Source organism: Thamnophis sirtalis, unplaced genomic scaffold, assembly GCF_051295495.1.
Source record: "Thamnophis sirtalis isolate CommonGarterSnake01/CBP01778 unplaced genomic scaffold, rThaSir2_p1.2 scaffold_6, whole genome shotgun sequence".
Classification (NCBI taxonomy): domain Eukaryota; kingdom Metazoa; phylum Chordata; class Lepidosauria; order Squamata; family Natricidae; genus Thamnophis; species Thamnophis sirtalis.
Window position 1 is genome coordinate 24,219,418 of NW_028261386.1, and position 18,637 is coordinate 24,238,054.

General features: G+C 41.1%; 1 protein-coding gene across 4 annotated transcripts in view; it reads left to right on the forward strand.

Annotated features, from left to right (window-relative positions):
• Nucleotides 1–1,243: 1,243 nt before the first annotated feature.
• Nucleotides 1,244–18,637, forward strand: part of PTK2B (protein tyrosine kinase 2 beta) — a 117,197-nt gene continuing 99,803 nt past the window's right edge. For all 4 annotated transcript variants that reach the window (XM_087717427.1, XM_087717428.1, XM_087717429.1 and 1 more), the window contains exon 1: nt 1,244–1,395. The gene's annotated coding sequence lies outside the window, so the exon portion shown is untranslated. The remainder of the gene's footprint in view (nt 1,396–18,637) is intronic.

An 18,637-nucleotide genomic window follows, 5' to 3' on the forward strand; every position in this document is an offset into this window, starting at 1 on the left:
GGGTGTTCCTGGTGCTCTCCCATCCAAAAGATGTCCAGGTCCAGCCCAGTTTATCTTTTGTAAGATGAGATGAGGCTAAGCAAGCGCTGGCAACATCACATCAAACGATGGAACCAGAAGTTGAGTGCTATTGTGAACATGCTTGGCTCTCCTTCTGCTAGAAATCTGAAGATCCAGGTTTCGGGCAGGATGTAGACTTTTGGGTTATATGCGGAGGAGACATTCCTTTGCTGCTGCTTCTTTCTTCTTTTATATTTTTTCCATCTCTCTCGGGTTAAACGTTTTGCAAGTTTCTTATTCCAGAAAGAACAAGCTTCTAGAAAGGTTTGATTCATTGTGACCACTGTAAGCCATTTTTCCTATTCCATTCCTTTGCATTGGGTGAGCAATCATGAGAAAGAAGATCACGTATTTTCCATGCCCCCTACATATTGTGTATCTTTACTCTTTGTAGAGCCCGGAGGCTGTTAGCTCAGCACAAATCCTCCTCCATTGTTTTCCACCCTGCTGTGGCTTGAGGGCTTTCATTTTCACAGGCATTGCTGGGAAATTTGACAGCACTGGAATATCGTGCAGGAGGCAAGCTTGAATATTAGACTGACTTTTGACAATCAGGGGGTGCCTCTAACAGCAGGCAGATCCGAGGGCCAGCAGCTGCCTCTTGGATCCAGACTATAGCAGACTCTCCTGGCTTGGTTCACTTGCTTTTTTGCTCCCTGGGTCTCAAGTGACTGGAGGCCTTTTGCTCCCCAAACACTCATGCCCCAGTTTCACACCCCTCTCCTCTTCTCTGAGCTGTTGAAGGAAGTGGGCAGCCAGACCCAGGGGAGTGGCTTCACTTTTTTAAAAAAAATACATAGCTGTGAAGGAGAGTAGTAAGTGAACACGTGCAAAAGTTTGCTTCCCCTGCACGGGCAAGCCCCTTACCACCCTTGGCATCCTTCTTGGAAGGATCGAGGCCGACCCCTGCCTCAAAAAAGGAGCCTAGATCGACCTCAGGTGAGTTTCCTGACCTGCGGAGCAAAGGAAAACGCTGCGCAAGAGCCCAGCATGTCCGCTTTTGCGTGCCGAGGCAGGTTCCTGCTTGGTTTAAGAGAGGCGAGTTAAAAGCGTTGGCACCGCGCTGGGAGTCTGACACACGTAACTGCAGGCAGGGAGAAGTAAAGACGCAACCAGGAAGTGGGCGCGAGGGTGCTTTTAGCAGACGGGCAGGCCAAAAGAAAGAGAAAGAAAGAGGGAGGGAGGGAAGGAAGGAAGGAGGGGGCGCTTCGTCGGAAACGGCTTTCCCCCCCCCCCTCTTCCCTGCTCCCTCCTTTGGATCCAAGAAGCAAACTGGCGCGAGGTTGCTCTTGATCCCGTCTCAACGGCTTTCGGCTTGGAAGGTGGGCTGGAAAGGTAGGCGAGGCGAACCGGGATACTTGTCTCCACTTCTCTCCCCCACCCCTTCTTTCCCCTTCTTTCTCTTTTTGGCTTAGGCTCCGAAGGCAGGTGGTGGTACCTGCCTGAGAAATGCCAGCCCTACTTTTTTTCTAGCCAGGCTTGACCCTGGGTGGAAGCAGGCGGGGGAGAGGAGGCAGCGTGGCCCGCCAGCCCAGCGCGCACTTTCGGGCTCGCTTTGGGGTCTGCTACGCGGCTCCTTCCAGCTGATCTGGGAGCCCCCCCCCCCCTGCCCCAAGGCGGCTATTTAGGGCTGGGTCGCCCTTTCGAGCCGGCTTTTCCCAGGGTCCGGGCGCGCAGGAGAAGGGGATTTCTGCTCCGACGGGACTTCGGGCTAGGCGTGTCCTTAGGAAAGGGAAGAGAGGGGGGGGCTCCAGGTGGAGAATCACAGACTCCCCCGGGCGGAATGATGAAAGCGCGCCCGACTAGCGCTGCGCTAACTCTTAGTTTGGGTTCGCGCAACATTTTTAACTACCGTTAAAATGGACCGGGCAATAGTTTAGGCTTAGCGTGTTATTGGAAACCGAGCTGCCGTCTAAATACATTGTATGAATGATTCAATCTTATCTCCTTTAGATGTTTATTTGGGTCCATTTCGCAGTGGTGTATAAATAAATATACCGGTTTGGATCCAATCAATCAGAATAGAGTTGGAAGGGACTTTGGAGGTCTTTTAGTCCAACCCTCTGCTCCGGCAGGAGACCCGATACCATTTTGTTTTCGGGTTTGTTAACTTTTGGGTTTGATGTGTTGTCTGGATTCATCCACACTTTGAAGTTGATTGCTGAAGGGGTAGCTGGTTGGACGGCATTTCTTTTTCTTAGTTCTTAGTTCTTTCTTTTTTTTGCTAACTTAGAATTTGGAGGGGGGGGCGGGCAAAACATTGGCAACAAAGTGGATAGCCAGACAGTTAATTCCCAGCAATTATAACGTGACTATTGTACTTGTTAAGTGAGTTGACATGTGATTTGATAAGACTGATTATATTCTAGCGGGAGGACCAGGCTGTAATGGATGTCTATGCATCAGTGCCACCTTATTTACTGCACTGTATCTCTTTAGAATTAAGTGCCTCTGAATTCAGAGAATCTTTCTTCTGGAAAGGGGTCATTTCTAATCAGTAGATCTGTCAAACATGGCAAGTTGCTCTGCTGAGTAGATGGTTTGCAATATAAAAGGGACGAGAGTCTTTTAAAAGCTAATTGATGCTTTTGAGAAATAAGAAGGGGAAATGGCAGACTTCTTGAGGTGGGCTGTGACCTACAGTGGTAATAATAAAACTATTTTTAAGATGTCATAGACATTATTTTTTTCCTTTTGGCACACCAGATCTATGTGGCTTCCTTTGTAGAGCTTGGATTTTACTTCATTCCTTGCTTTGCATCCGGGTGCCCAGTGGGGCTTGCTTTTCTCCGGCCCTACAAATATTGTTGCATTTTTTAAAAAAAATGGAAAAAAAGAAAGTGCTGAATAAAACATGAATAACAGTATTCATGTATAACATAAAATGAATAAAAGTATTCATGTTTAGAGAATTGCGTATGTCCTGCTCTTCTGGGTGAAAACTCAGATTTTATCACTGAAGGCTAATGCTTTCTGAGTTTGCTGGCGTTTTGTTTTTTAATATGTAAAATTTAGAAACTTTTGGTGGTGGGGGGGGTCATATTGCAAAGAAACAAGTGAAACTTCCTAATCACAATAGGAGCAATATAGATTTGTAATGGTAAAAAGATGTCCCTTGAAAGAACAAGCATTGGATACAAAACTGCCTGGACTCTGTGATTTTTAGGAAAGACTTTTCTAGTCTTCTTTAGTTGTGATTACCTGTTTTTGGAGGGGAAAGGATATTCCGTATATGTTCCAATATACTTTCTAGCTATTTGCTACAATTAGAGCCACAGTTTTAAAAATGTCCCAGGGTCATGGAGAAGAAGTAGAAATCACGGAGGAGAAGCTGGAAATAATCTTGCCCACTGTTAACTACTGTTGGGAGGAAAATGCCTCCCGATGAGGATTCTTCCAGCCGGGAAACAATGCTTTGAAGAATAAATGGAATAGCGAAGCAGAGCTGCCCGAAAGAAGTCTTTTAATGGCAAGAAACCAAGACGAGTGACATTCAGCAAAGTTTCTTCCTTCACTATTCTAGCCCGTTAACTTGCTAACTTCTTAAGAAAGCAAACCATGGCTAAGTTCAATATTTGAGTCAGGTCACAAAGTAGAAAGTTCTGCCTTTTGTAGTTGTCAACAACTATATGCTGAAGTTCTCACTTCTAAGTGGTTTTATTTCTTTTTCTCCCACTCCCCCCCAAAACCAGAACAGATGGCTGTGTTTGATTTGCAAATTTTAAATAGAATGTTGTTATGAATTTACATGGGTGTATATGAGTGATTATTGTGTCTATTGAGAATCACAGAGCTAATTCATACTCTGAGAACCCTCTCTTTCCTCTTCACCACAATCTTCAGAAGGAAAGTTAGCCTCTAAATTATTCTCTGGAAGAGCCCCCATAAGCTGTATTTGCATAAGGAATGTATTTAATGTGAAGGGTTGGGGAGGGGAAATATGTCAGAATATTCATGAACTGGAAGAGGACATAGCAACAGGTCAGCCATTGAGGACTGGCTGGAATAGGACATGGTAACAAGGTCAGCCAATGTATAGGTGTGGCAACTGGGTCAGCCAATGGGAACTATTTGGTGACTGAGAGCCATGCCAGATGGCTCGGAGCCTGGGCATGGCTTACCTATGTAGCTCTGAGTCTGTGCAAGAAAACTAATCTAGTCTGCTCTCTGAATTGAAACTGGAAACCAATCTCTCCTCTCTACTACCTTGGAAGAATCTGCTGTTGGTATTGTACATTTATTCATGTGTTATATATATAAAGAAGTTAACTTCTGAATCCTGCTGAATCACTTATATGGGTGTGCTTTCTGGATTTGATTTTTGCAACAAATTTACAGAATATGTAAATGTGGGATCTCTCTCTCTTTCCAATGTTTGTTCTGTCAAAATCTAGAAAGACTGCAGTCTGAATAAAGGATGTAAATATGCATATGTCATGTAAAGCATTTGTTGTCTATTTGGGCCCCCAAAACCTACTGCAAGCTTTCAGTGCAAATGTATTAAGCTTCCTGTTTGTAAATTAGCTTTTCACACATTGGTGAAAACCAAAAACAGAAAAAAAGGAGCAAATAAGACACACGTACATCTTGTCTTAGGACAGAATTGCTTATGGATAGAGATGAGGATCATAGAAGGTGGGTTCACACAACATGCTCATCATTTTGTGGAAACCCAGCCATTGGCTTAGCACGTGGGACCCAGCCAGAGAATCAGAAAAAGTACCATCTGTACATGTAGAAAATGAGCAAGTACCAAGGAGAAGGGGTTAGAATGCTTATCCTTGACAGGTTAATTAACTGCAAAAGCAACAATGGTGTCTGGAACTGGTTCTTGAAAGACCCCCATAATATGTAATGGTGTAGTCCAGAGTCAGGTTAACATCCTAGCCAAAAAAACAACAACAACATTCTGATGTGAAATTTTGTGCTTCATTGTGATGAAATCAACCCAGGTTTTGGTTTTGGTTTTGTTTTTTTTTAAACAAGGAAGAAGTTTATTTTTGATTACTGGATGAGAATGCATTTCTAGCAGTGGCCAGCAAAAGGACTATTATGGCATTTGTCCACTTGCTTGCTGTCAGCATTTGGAATTCAGGTAGACATTTTCTGAACACGGAGGTCTGGTTTTGCCATCACAATTAATAATTGCTGATATGCCATCATAGAATTTCTTCAGTACTCTTTAAAAGTTGTATCAACCACTTACTGTATTCTGCCATAATACAGTTGTAGATCAACAGAATGAATTAAACTGGCCACTAGTTAGCCAAACTGGGGGAGGTTGAGGGAGTGGGGCGGGGGGAGAAGAGACAAATGCTATGTGAGTGTAAGCCTGTCCTTTTGATGTGCCAGCTAACAATCGGTGATTGCTCATGGTACAAAATGTATAAATTTTGCACTAGCTTTCCTATTGAATTTTGGAAGTTTAATATGATCATCATACTGAAAATTCTCAAATAAAGGTCAGCTTTTATTAACAACTCCTTCATGTCAAATGTGAGTTTCCAAAATTGAAATTCTACCTCCTTCAGCATCCCCTTGAAAACCTTGGAACTTCCAAATAGACATACGGTATTTAACACTGACTGTGAATTAGGATCTTGTTGCATTGCCTGCAGCTGTATGTGCAAAATCTCCAGAGGTGTGGATTTAAATTCAGAATTCCAATAACCGAAGTATTTGAGCAAAAAAAGAATTATATTCAGCATTCATGTTGATAATGGTTTTTTTCTTAATTTTGCAATGCGTACATCTATGTATTACAAATAGCTTGACATTCACTCTTTGTTTATTGGTTTTTGAGAGCGGTTCTGAATCTAAGTTGCTTTCTGTGTGGCAGGAGAGGCAGAATGAACACCTAGAGTTGCAGATATATTTAAGTTTTTTTTTTTAAGTTGCAATGTTTAGGGATTTTTAAAGAGAAATTTCCATTCTCTTTTTCATATCTGTGCTAAAAATGAGATTTGTTCTCTGCAAATGACTGTCATCAACTTCAATTATGCAATGGAGTGCGTATGTGCAAATTTAATTAAGTTGCTTATTGCTAAATTAAATACATGTTTATAGACTTTTCAAGGGCTGAGTAAGTTGAACAGATATACTGTAATCTAAAGATATAGCTGAAAATAATATGAAAAACTGCAGTCAGACTTTTCTCAATTTTTTTTTAAAAGATTGAAAGTGATAATGATCCACAGAAACTAAAGTCAATTTAACCCTTTCATACTATCTAAGTTTCTTGGTTCAAGTCATCTCATTTGTTCCACCCAGAAGAATTACAGACAGATATATCTATATTCTATCTATATTGAAAATGGTGAGGATTAGAATTGTAAGGATTAGAAATGTGTTATCCAATATCCAGCTGGTAATGTTCATAAAATCAAAAATGTATCAAAACAGGTCTCCACAGTAGCTCAAATTTGTATATTCCCGTAGTTCTTTTTCCTAGGGAAGTTATTTGAGGGCCTCAAGGAGTATATCAGCTCTGGATCACTCCTGCCTTGTTGTTACATGAAGGTAAAGATCTCTGATGGACAGAATGGCAATTGGCCATTCCAAAGCTCTTCCTTTTGCTTAGGGGGAAATCTAATGTATTTCATTAATGAAATAAAATGTTAATATAAAATAGCACAAAAGAAGACCCGGGGCCTCATTTATATATGTGTAAGAGTAGGGTGTTTGCTTATGATGAAGGAAGTTAAGGATTGTAATTCTGGGTTGCCAAATTTTAACTTCCCTCAGCTTCTGTGTACCAAATAGCATTTGGATCTTAGCACTTAGACTTACGTACCACTCCATAGTGCTTTTACAGCCCTCTCTTAAGCAGTTTACAGAGTCAGCATATTACCCCCAACAGTGTGGGTCCTCGTTTTACCCACCTTGGAAGGCTGGAAGGCTGAGTCAACCTTGAGCCGGTGAGATTTGAACTGACAAACTGCAGCTAGCAATCAGCAGAAGTAGCCTGCAGTACTGCACTCTAACCACTGCACCACTTTGGCTCTTCATTCTTCAACCATTCAATCTTCAAAACCTTTGAAAATCAGCATTTTGGCCTTGCTCTAACCCATAGTTCCCTAAACCTTTATGTGTTAATAACTCTAAACTAAACCCAGACCAAACAAACCACATTATGGGTTACTGAAGTTTTTTTTTTAAAATATATTTTATTCATTTTCACATTCCATTTTACAATCACTTATATACAGGGTATTTACTATAAGAAAAAAATAATAAAAGAAAATAAAAAAAATAAAATAAAAAAGAGAACACAACTCATCATTCACAACCCCACCTGACACTTCCATCCTCCACCTGACACCTTCCATCCTCAACAAGGGAAGTTGGAGGGGGTAGATGGGGTGTATGGAGGTTACTGAAGTTTTTGAGTCCAAGATAAATCACTTGCTAAAGCCTTATGAGAAAAGGCTGTATGAAAAGATGTCAGCCTTTATGTAAGCATTCGTGTTTATGGCCATTGTAGGTTGCCAGCCCCATCAACTACAGCCTTCATATTGGTTGGTGTAATCCATATATCTCCATATATTCCAGTGTTGCCCGTAATGACTTACGGTAACTGAAGTAAGGAACTAACTGTAAAATGGGACTAAAATTAAATATAGAGAAAAGTACTGATTCTTAATGCAGTAATGACAATAAGCAGAACAATTGGCCTTAGAATTACTAATTGATAAAGATATCAAGGTGTTGGATAGCTTCTACCTTTTAGGATCAACCAACAATAGTAAAGAAACAAGCAGTCATGAAATATGCCAGAGACTAGCACTTGGTAGAACAATCATGAAGGCCTTGGCAAAATTTAATTGCTGTGATGTTTTTATACCTATAAAGACCAGAATTGTGCAAGCCAAAGTATTCCTGTGACATGCTATGGAAGTAAAAGTTTACCTTGAAGAAGCAGGATAGGTAGAATATTGAAATATTTGAACTTTGTTGGATCATCAAGCAAATCAACACAGAGTTCTCACTCAGGGCCCAAATGACTAAACTCAAATGATCCGGCTTCCAACACTTTACGCAAACCCCCAAATTTCTGGGGAAGGGTCTAATGCTGGGAAAGGTGGAAGCAAAGAGGAGGAGGAGAAGATGACCCATAGCAAGGTGAATGGGCTCAGTTATGGCAACAATGGATGCAGTGTTGGAAGATCTGAAAGACTCTGCTAGGGACACATAGATCATATCAATAGATACAAACTCAAGGTAAACCACTCCAAACTCGATTGCAGAAAATAGGACCAGCAACAGAGTGGTCAATGCCTGGAATGCTCTACCCGACTCTGTTGTTACATCCTCAAAGCCCCATAACTTTAACCTGAAACTGTCTAGCATGGACCTCACACTATTCCTAAGAGGTCTGTAAAGGGGGCATGCATAAGTATGCCTACTGTCCCTGTCCTACTGTCCCCATTTATTTGTACTTATTTTCTTTGTGTATGTCCATGTTTATACTTATACCTGTTCTCTTGTCCATGTTTGACGAACTAAATAAATAAATCATCATGGAGAAAATCCATGGGGTTGCTAGGAATTAAAAACCATTTGATGGCACATTAATCAATCACTATGGAAGGAAGGACCAAATCTGATTTTTCATGGAAGAAGTTACAGTTCTGGAAATTCTTCAGATGGTCCTACTAGCCTTTTGTGCCTAGTGGCATCTTCTTTGTTCAAATGGCATCCTGCAAATGGAGTATAAGAATGTTTACTTACCACATTTAAAAAAAAAAACCCTATTCATCAAGTGTGAAAGCCTTGTTATCATCCCTTTGACTTGCTAGAACAATTATTTGTTGCTGTGACATGTGACAATGTTCTTCTATTCTAGAAAAAGTCTCACAAGCACACTTCCCTTATTTATTTATTTAGATGCGAGCAGGGTTTGGTATACTTACCAGCCTCAGGAATGAGAACGGTGCACTCTGCTTAAGAGGAAGAACTGCAGCTCCCTGACACAGTCACATACTGTAACACTAGGAATGTGTAATATTTCACATTCAAAGGGAAAAAGCTGCTAAGGAGTATGCAGGGATAGCATCTCCCTGCAACTCCATAAACTAAACATTTATTTTCTAGGGGTCATGCTACAAGGTGGAGGGCAGATGCACAATTTTGGAAAAAGTGCAGCTTCTGTAACGAGTTGCAAACAGTGTGTGCTATATGAGTGCTCCCACATGTTTGGAAGCACCTTTGGTTTTAAGTCTATAAAATTGCTTTATTTCTGGATGTTTATTTATATATTGCATTTAGAAACTGGCCACCTCCTTTGTAAAAGCTATATATAAATAATCGTATTAAGTACAGTTAAAAAAAGAATGAAATGAAATGCATGATTTTTTTTTATTATTATTTTTTGCATGTAGAAGTTCCTGAGCTTGTTTATCTCAACAGAGATCTGGGCTAGTTGGGGATGAAATAGGCTAAACACGTAGCCAACAGCTTATACAATATTGGATTGAGATGAAGCAATCATTTCTCCCTGTATAAGGTAGCTTCTGAGATAGGCTCTGGGTGGCATCACCGAAATGGAGATAATGCATTTTCTGTTCTTTGATTCTTGGGCACGCTTCCACTTTCTACAGTGTTCTTGCAGAACAGCTGCTGTTCGTGAACACTGTGTTCCTTCTTTTCTTTTTCTATGGGAGAAACTCCTACTTCCTCATCCTTTCCATGCTGAGTGTTTTACCTATCTGCAAGTGTAACTGCAGGCGTGAGTGACTGAGCAGTAACCGTGCTGGGAAGCTTGTTTTTCTTTTAAATCGGCATTAGCTCTCTTCCCTTTCACTATCAGCAGTCGGTGCAAGGTTCATAGTGAGCCCCAGACTCACACAGGTAAACGGGAAAGGAGGGCACTGGCCTTTGTTCATATTGCAAGGAATCCGGCTAGCTGGTACGTCTTCTGGACCAGAGTTTGTTGCAATGTTTTCAAGCAACAACATTTATTTGTATAAGTTGCACATGCTTTTGGGTCATATCAACCATTGTGACTCTAAGTAGCTCCAAGTAGTAAGATACAAATGCAACAACAAGTATTGTATTAGTAATATAATATAATAATTCGTAATAAAAGGTAAAGGTTCCCCTCGCACATATGTGCTAGTCGTTCCCGACTCTAGGGGGCGGTGCTCATCTCCGTTTCAAAGCTGAAGAGCCAGCGCTGTCCAAAGACATCTCAGATTCAGATTTAGTTTATTTGTATGCCGCCCTTCTCCGGGAGGGACTCAGGACAGCGGACAACTCAAAAGGGGGAAAGGGAACATAGAACACAATACACAATACACATGATTAAAATAAACAAGAATCATACAGCCGTACAGGTTGAGAGGGGAGGGGAACTCATCAACCCCAGGCCTGCCGGCACAGCCAGGTTTTGACGGCTTTCCAGAAGGCCTGGAGAGAGGTGAGGGTCCGAATCTCCATGGTCATATGGCCGGCATGACTACCAAAGGTGCATGGAACGCGGTTACCTTGCCCACCAAGGGGGTCCCTAATTTTCTACTTGCATTTTTACATGCTTTCAAACTGCTAGGTTGGCAGAAGCTGGGACAAGTAACGGGAGCTCACTCCGTTATGCGGCACTAGGGATTCGAACCACCGAACTGCCAACCTTTTTGATCGACAAGCTCAGCGTCTTAGCCACCGAGACACTACGTCCCTTATATAATTAGTAATATAATAGTCACATAACAAATCATCAAAATAAATCAGAACCGTAATTAGAAGATTCACGATAACTGCCGCTTTTCCCTTTTAGGTTGACTCAGCATTCCATCCTTCCGAGGTTAGTAAAATGAGGACCCAGATTGCTGGGGGCAATATTCTGACTCTGTAAACTGCTTAGAGAGAGCTATAAAAGCACTGTGAAGCAGTATATAAGTCTAAGTGCTATTGCTATTACTATTAGCACTTCTGTTCCCCTTTCTTTTGATTCCATCTAAATATGATCACCAAGCCATAATGTGCTTAACCACAGTGGGTTTGACTGGGCTTACCCATCCTATCATGTTGTAAGCTGTAATTTATTCACCAGAGTGTCTGGGTTCATGCAAGGTCATGCTAAAGCATCAAACCAACCACAGTTTGGCTTAGCATAATGTGCAAACCAGTCATACCATCTAATCCAAGAGAAGAAGCTTTTCCTAACCAGTGACCTTCATTGGCAGAAATCGATTCTACTTGCTGCAGTCTCTACGGTGGGCATCTGCTGAGAACAGAGCTTGTAAAAAAATGATGGCAGGCCTAATACTGGCTGGTTAGCTCCAATGGCAGACTGAAGGCTAGTTATTTGAGTGTGCATGGGTTAACACCAGGGGCCTATATGTCCAATAGAGACTTGTTCATTACTATCATTACTCTCATCTTCCCTATTCCCTATCTTCTTATAACTATAACTTTGTTGCTTATCACTATTGTTGTATGTACATTGGGAGCTTACGTACCAGAAACAAATTCCTTGTATGTCTAATCACACTCAGTAAAGAATTCTATTCTATTCTATCCAATAAGATACAGTTCAATAGTGAAAAAAGTAAACTCCTGCACTTAGGCAGGAAGAACCAAATGCACAGGTACAGAATAGACAATATTTGGTGTAACAGTGGCACTTGTGAAAGGGATGTAGGAATCCTAGTAGATCACTGGTTAAATATGAGCCAGCTGCCAAAAAAAGCCAGAGCAGTGATAGGCTTCATCAACAGAGGGATAGAATCGAGATCATGAGAAGTGAAAACACCACTTTATACTGCACTAGTTAAGGCCACTCTTGGAATACTACATATAGTTCTAGTCACCATGATACAAAAAAAAGGTGCTGAGGTCCTAGAAAAAGTGCAGAGAAGAGCAACAAAGATAATTAAAGGTCTGGAGGCTAAACCATATGATGATTGGCTAAGGAAAGAAGGTTTCTAGAGAAGACATAATAACTGTCTTTCGATATTTGAAGGGCTAACATAGGAAAGAAGAAATCAATTTATTCTCCAAAGCACTGAGTCCAACAAGAACTAGGGGGAAATTTCCTGCCAGTAAGAACAATTAATCAATGGAACAGCTTGCATCCCAGACTGGTGGGTACTCCATTGCTGGAGGTCTTCAAGAAAAGACTGGACAGCCATTTGTCTGGGATGGAAGAAGAACTTCTGCCTTGAGCTGGGGATTTGACTAAAAGACCTCCAAGGTTCCTTCCAGCCCTATGTTTCTATGATTCTGTGATTCTATGAGTCATGCGTTCTTTCTTATCAATGCAGTATAAATGTGGAATCCTCTGTGGGATTAAGCAACGTCTTCCTCTTTTTAAAGGTTAAAATAGCACATGCAGAAGAATAACAGAGAATCCTACGTAAAGGGAGTGAGAAGGGAGTCATGTTGCAAGAGGCTTAAGTAAGCAGTTAAGGACAACAGAGGACACCATTCATACTACACACTTAACCAGATTGAGTAAAGTCTTAGCAGAGTCCGTCATACAGCAGTCTATGCTTGGTTAGTGTTAAATTTGGTTTTGTTTTGTAGCTTCACATATTGCATAAACTGAGTCCATTTAGTTAATTATAGTTGCGCTATATAGCTTAATTCAAGTAACCAGATTAAGCATGTTGTGTGAATGCAGCCCATTTGGAGAACAGAATTCATACAAGCTTCAATTTGGAATAGCTTGGAATTGAAGGGGGTTTTTTTTGCGGGGGGGAGGGGGATAATTAAACAATTCTCAGCGACTACAGGGGAAAGAATATCCGTTTTTTTTTCCTTTTCAAAACAATAAATGGAAACTCCTGGACTAGTATAATCAATCAATCCATTAGGTAGAACCAACGTAAATACTATCCCCTGTTTGTGCCTTATGTTTTCCACTACGCTTTCATGTTTACTGCCAGAAATCAAAGTCCTGCACATGGAGATGCTGAGTTATTTTCCCATTGAAGACAAGCAAGGGCAAATACATAAAGACGTCTCCCATTGTTCAAACCTCGGGTGATAGATTGTTACTTAATTCTGTTTGAAAGCTGTTTTACTTCAGCTAACCTCTTTGGAATGTCAGTTTAAGTGGTTTAAGCTGGTTCTATTGTCTATTCGTCTTTTGGACCTTTTCAAGTTTGTATCCGATATTTGCCCCACACCTTTAAACAATTCACCATTTGCTCTTCTAAGTGGTGATGAGGGAAAAATGCTTGGACTTTGTACAGTTGTAGAGGAATCTGCATAATGCCAATACAGATTCTAGCTTCTTCCACATCTGTCCTATAATTTTATGACTAAGTGTAAACTCCATCAATGAATCCATGATTTCAAAATCAGCCAAGGTTCCTAATCTTACCCTGGGCAAAAAAAATATTTATTTACTTACTTACTTACCTACCTACTTACATACCTACCTACTTATTTACTTATTTACAGTGTGTATTTATTAGATCTATAAGATTGCCAAACTCAATATGATTTTGCTTAATGTTTCTGGGGACCCGCACTGATTGCTTTCCAGTTTTTGATAACTGAATTGGACAAAGCAAAATATTGCCCTAATATGACAGAGCATTGACAAGACGTTGCAGTGTATGGATGCAATAAATTATGTGATGGAATTAGATATTTTAGGAAGCCAGGATTGGCTTCTTACTACTTCGCATATACTTGGAAAGAAAACTTATTTTTTTTGGCGCTGTGTCATGTGTGAAGCATGAATATTCAGCCAACACTCCCCTACCACGCACATGTTCATATAGAATATTTAAAATGAGTTTATTCCCTGGGGCATCTTAACTCCAGTCTGGCATAGTTTTGGTGTTTAGTCATGTTGCCAGAAGAACAAGGAGAGTAGAGATGTTGGTGATGAGGCAGGCATCCAGATTCCCTCAAAAGCATTTCCTGTATGATTAAATAGGCATCTTTTTCAGAGGTTTAGCCAGAATACATACAGAATAACAGAAGAATAGAATAACAGAGTTGGAAGGGACCTGGGAGGTGTTTTAGTCCAACCCCCTGCTCAAGCAGGAGATCCTATATCAGGGATGTCAAACTCAATTTCATTGAGGGCTGCATCAGGGTTGTGTTTGACCTCAGCGGGGCCAGGCTGGGTGTGGCCAGGGTGGACCTGGCTAGCTTGATGTCACTCGTGTCGCGGGTGCCTATGTTGACCCGAGCACTCTGCCAGCGAAAACGGGTTCTTGAGCTCTGTTTCCAGCCATGATGGCCTCCTGCAGCCCTGTGCCAGCGAAAATAGAGCCATGCGGTCCTCCTGAGGTCCATTTTTCCTGGCTGAGGCACTGCGGGCCGGTCTTTTGCTGTTTCCAGGGCAATCCCGTGGGCCAAATCTGAGCACCCCATGGGCTGCATCCAGCCCTCAGGCCTTGAATTTGACAACCGTGCTTTATACCATTTCAGACAAATGGTTGTCCAATCTCTTCTTAATAGAGTCATTTGGGAACATTCAGTTTCTGAATCTCTTTTAGAAAGAGATGTCCATGACCCTGAGGCATAGAGAGAAGCTGTTCATGAACTTACTGGACTCTGAAGGTACTTCCCTAGCTCCAAATATGGGTCTGTTTTGTTTTTGCTCAGTAAATTATTAAAAGTGGTGATCAGGATGCTTTGTCCATCCCATCATGTTACAGATATTAATGTATTTTATTATTGAAGGTGCTTCCTTGTATTTAGTGTTCATAATGTTTCCAGCAACTTTATATTCCAGTCCAAGATTGGTGGCTTCAAAATAACAGTGATGATGATAATGCAGTGTGGCTTCCTTCTGCTTGGCCTGTTTTTGAGCAAGAAATGAGTCGTTATTAAAGAGGGCCTATTCCGTTTCCCCTCCCCCAAAACAGGATAAGCAACTCAGAAGGTGGCCCGAGTCCCATTTTTACAGTCCCTGCTCTCCCAAAATTTGTCAGGAAAACATGGTTGCAAAATGGAAATATTCAGAACAGTTAACTAATTTTCTTCCTTCCTTCCTTCCTTCTTTCTGGAAGACAATCATTTTCTGTTTAAAAAAAAATCAATTAAAAATGAAAACTCTTCAAATAAAAATGAGCCAACCATCCCCAAAGGAAAAAGAATTAGCCATGCCTTTAATATCCCTCCAAGAAGTCTATGTTTCTTAGAGGCTGAAAATACTCACAAAACTATGTGTGTTGGGAGGGAGCATGGATTCCAAGCCCCCAGGAGTTTGAATTATTTATAAAAACAATAAAAAGGCAAGATACAAATAAAATGAATAAGGCGTCTCTGCAGAGAGGAAGAGTTTAGGAAGTTTGTAGAGGGGAAGCAAAGCACCAGTGGTTGCATGAAAGCTGGGAGTTTTATTTTCTTATAGTTATCTCCTAAATGATCATGTTGCAAGCTGGTCAGGATTTATCAATTGGCATACCTTCTGAGTCAGCAGAAAATTCTCTCTCTCTCTCTCTCTCTCTCTCTCTGTGTGTGTGTGTGTGTGTGTGTGTGTGTGTGTGTGTGTGTGTGTCTGTCTGTCTGTCTGTCTGTCTTTATGCACAGGCATGCAAGTGGCATGCACACCTTTGCTATTTCATACTAATGCAATAGTTCTGACCCCTTGAACTCACCGTCACTGCGCTATGGTGATGCAGTGGATAGAATGCGGTACTGCAAGCTACTTCTGCTGACTGACGGCTGCCAGCAGTTTGGCAATTCGAATGACCAGCTCAAGGTGGGACTCAGCCTTCCATTCTTCTGAGATGGGTAAAATGAGGACCCAGGGGGCAATATGTTGACTCTGTAAACTGCTTAGAAAGGGGTGTAAAGCATTGTGAAGGGGCACATAAGTCTATGTGCTATTGCTGTTGCTATCCCAGCACTTTTTAAAAGAGCTAATCACCTCAGTTCCTCATTCTAAAAGTGGTGAACTATAAGCCAAGACCATCTCAGCATATGGTGTTAGATGATGGATTGGGGGAATATATTTTAAATAATTCCTTTTGCAGTCCAATAGCTAATAAAACATTATAAATGCAGCCTCTTGTCTGAAAGTAATATTCCCTCTTAATGCTTTTAAGAAAAGATTATGCAGTTAATTATGTGTTCTACTTTATTAATGAATGAAAAACCCATGTTTCCGTATAAGTCAAATACAGTACTTCTCAAGGGATAAATAACATTGTTTTGTTTTTAGATAAAGGCCTGTCTAAAATTAGTTCTTATTCCTGCCATATACAGTATGTGTGAAGTCTGAAAGTTTCATTCCAAGCTTGCAATTGCTGCACTTGTTATTAATGCTAGCAATTTAAATCCTAAACAGTTACAATCTAGGATAAAATTAGGATAGTCTTTTCTGTAATCCCATTTTGGATGGATGGATGGATGGATGGATGGATGGATGGATGGATGGATGGATGGATGGAGATGAGGAAAGGTGGGGCCTTCTCAGGAGCTATTCTATTATTATGACAAATCAGACTGGGCAGTTTGCCCACCTGTAAGAAAATAAGTGTTTCCCCCTAGGCTTTGTATGAAGGCTATGCATTATTTACAACATTCTGCTTTAATGTAATTTAAACTTAATTTTATAATAGTGTCATATTAAGCTATTGTTAGTTGCCTGCAGTAATACCTCATCAACATAAGAAGGTTGGGACAGGATTTTTTCTATAAAAAGATTTTGAATAATCTTTAAATATTTTAAATTTTAAAGCATGCTTATGTTTGCTCAGAATTATAATTTGAGTGAGCTTTCTTCAATGTATCATCTGCAAAGAAAATGAACCACAGCATCCTTTATTTTTAGCTGACATGGCTGTTCACATGCTAGATACGGATGAGAGAATTTGCAGTCAAACACAACTACAAGGCATGATATGAGGAAGATGGATTAAAAGTGACGATTTTGAACAAAAGTGCTTTTTCAAAAGGAACCTGGACTTTGTTTTTCCTTGAAGACATTTTGCTTCTCATCCAAGAAGCTTCTTCGCTTCTTCAGTTCTGAACTGAAGAAGCTTCTTGGAGGAGAAGCGAAATGTCTTCAAAGAAAAACAAAGAAAGCCTATTTGCCTTTCGAAAAACCACCACTGGGGCAATCATAACCTGGATGACTGAGAATCCCCATAGACATTTATCTATGCAGTTTGGGATGGCTATTTTGAACTTTTCCAAGACACCGCGTAAGAAATATGATGAATTGGAAATAGGGAATGCAGTTTTATGAAGCAACAGCAGAAATACTTTTAGCCTTCTGTCAAAGGACTCCAAATCTGGAAGTCACACCGTAACCCATCTGGCCACAACATGAGTGTCCAGCTTGCAACTCTCACCCAGTGGCTGTGCTCCAGTTGCATGGTACTTTTTTTTTTTCTGTTTACTTCCGGAGAAGTGGTTTGCAGCCTGACAGGAAATGTTGGCTGTGTGCAGTAATGAATCATTCTTGGGTAATAACTGAGGAGCTCAGAAAGAATTTAAATGTGCTTTCCATCAGAACCATTTGGTGAGTTTCATTTGATGCTTAACATAAAGAGTGGAGATGACTATAAAAAGAAAGTGAAAGGAAAAAAGGGGGAAGGAAGAAAAAAAAAGGGCGGGCAGTCAGGACTTGTTGTTCCGGATGCAGGATAATTCTTTTTTGCTTGGAGGCTGTGAAATGACAAATATGGAGACCATCTGTGGTGGCGTGAATCATGAGGGTGAGGGAAAGCTAAGGCAGCAAACGGCAGAAGGCAAAACTAGAGGCAGTTCTAAAGTGCCCCCTTCAGCTTCACTGAGACAAGAAGGCATCATCTGAATCAAGATTTGTTCTGAGCAACCACTCAGATGCCTTGCAAACTCCTGATAGGACTTGAAATCCTGTTTCAGCTACATCCTTAACCGCAAACTGCTGATTGTTAGAGATAAGCTGCCAGTGCATATGATGGGTTTTGTTTTTTCTGGGTAAAAGACATTGCTACATTCCTCACATGTATTTTACTCCTTTTAAGAGTATCATTCTGGGCAAAAAAAAATACATACATGATACCTCTGGGGGAAATATAACAGCATTCTCTACATCTTGTAAGAGGATGTTACGTAAGTTAAAGATCTCCCGTGTCTGTCTGGGTACAAGACTGAGCTAAGACTGAGGAGGGCTGGTGTGCTGGGGAGAGATTTCTGCCCATCCTGAGTCTTGGGTGAGCCTAAAAGAAGGTCGCCTTGTACAGTTTTTCACCTTGTGGGGGAAAAAATCTCTTTTCTCAATTTTGCATGATTTATTTATTTCTGTGAGGAGTCCGAAAAGTCAACACTGCTCTAAAAAAATGTTAATACAGTACAGTGGTGGGTTCCAGATCCTGTTCCAACCGGTATGGTTGGAACAGGCCCGTTGGCATCCACATGGACGTGCACAGCGCTGGCATGCATCTTAGCGCCTTTATGAGCCTCTACGATGCTCCAGCTGCTCAGTGGAGTGTTGCGCAGGCACTTTACACCTCATGTGCGTGCACAGAAGCACCGAAGACTTAAAAGACATGTAAGGATCTCGGGCGGACCGGTGGGCCCTCCATAGCACCGTACCGGAACGGTTTCCGGTGCTCCAAGCAGGCTCCAATACGCCCGTACTGGGGCGTATTGCCTGCAACCCACCACTGATACAGTACTT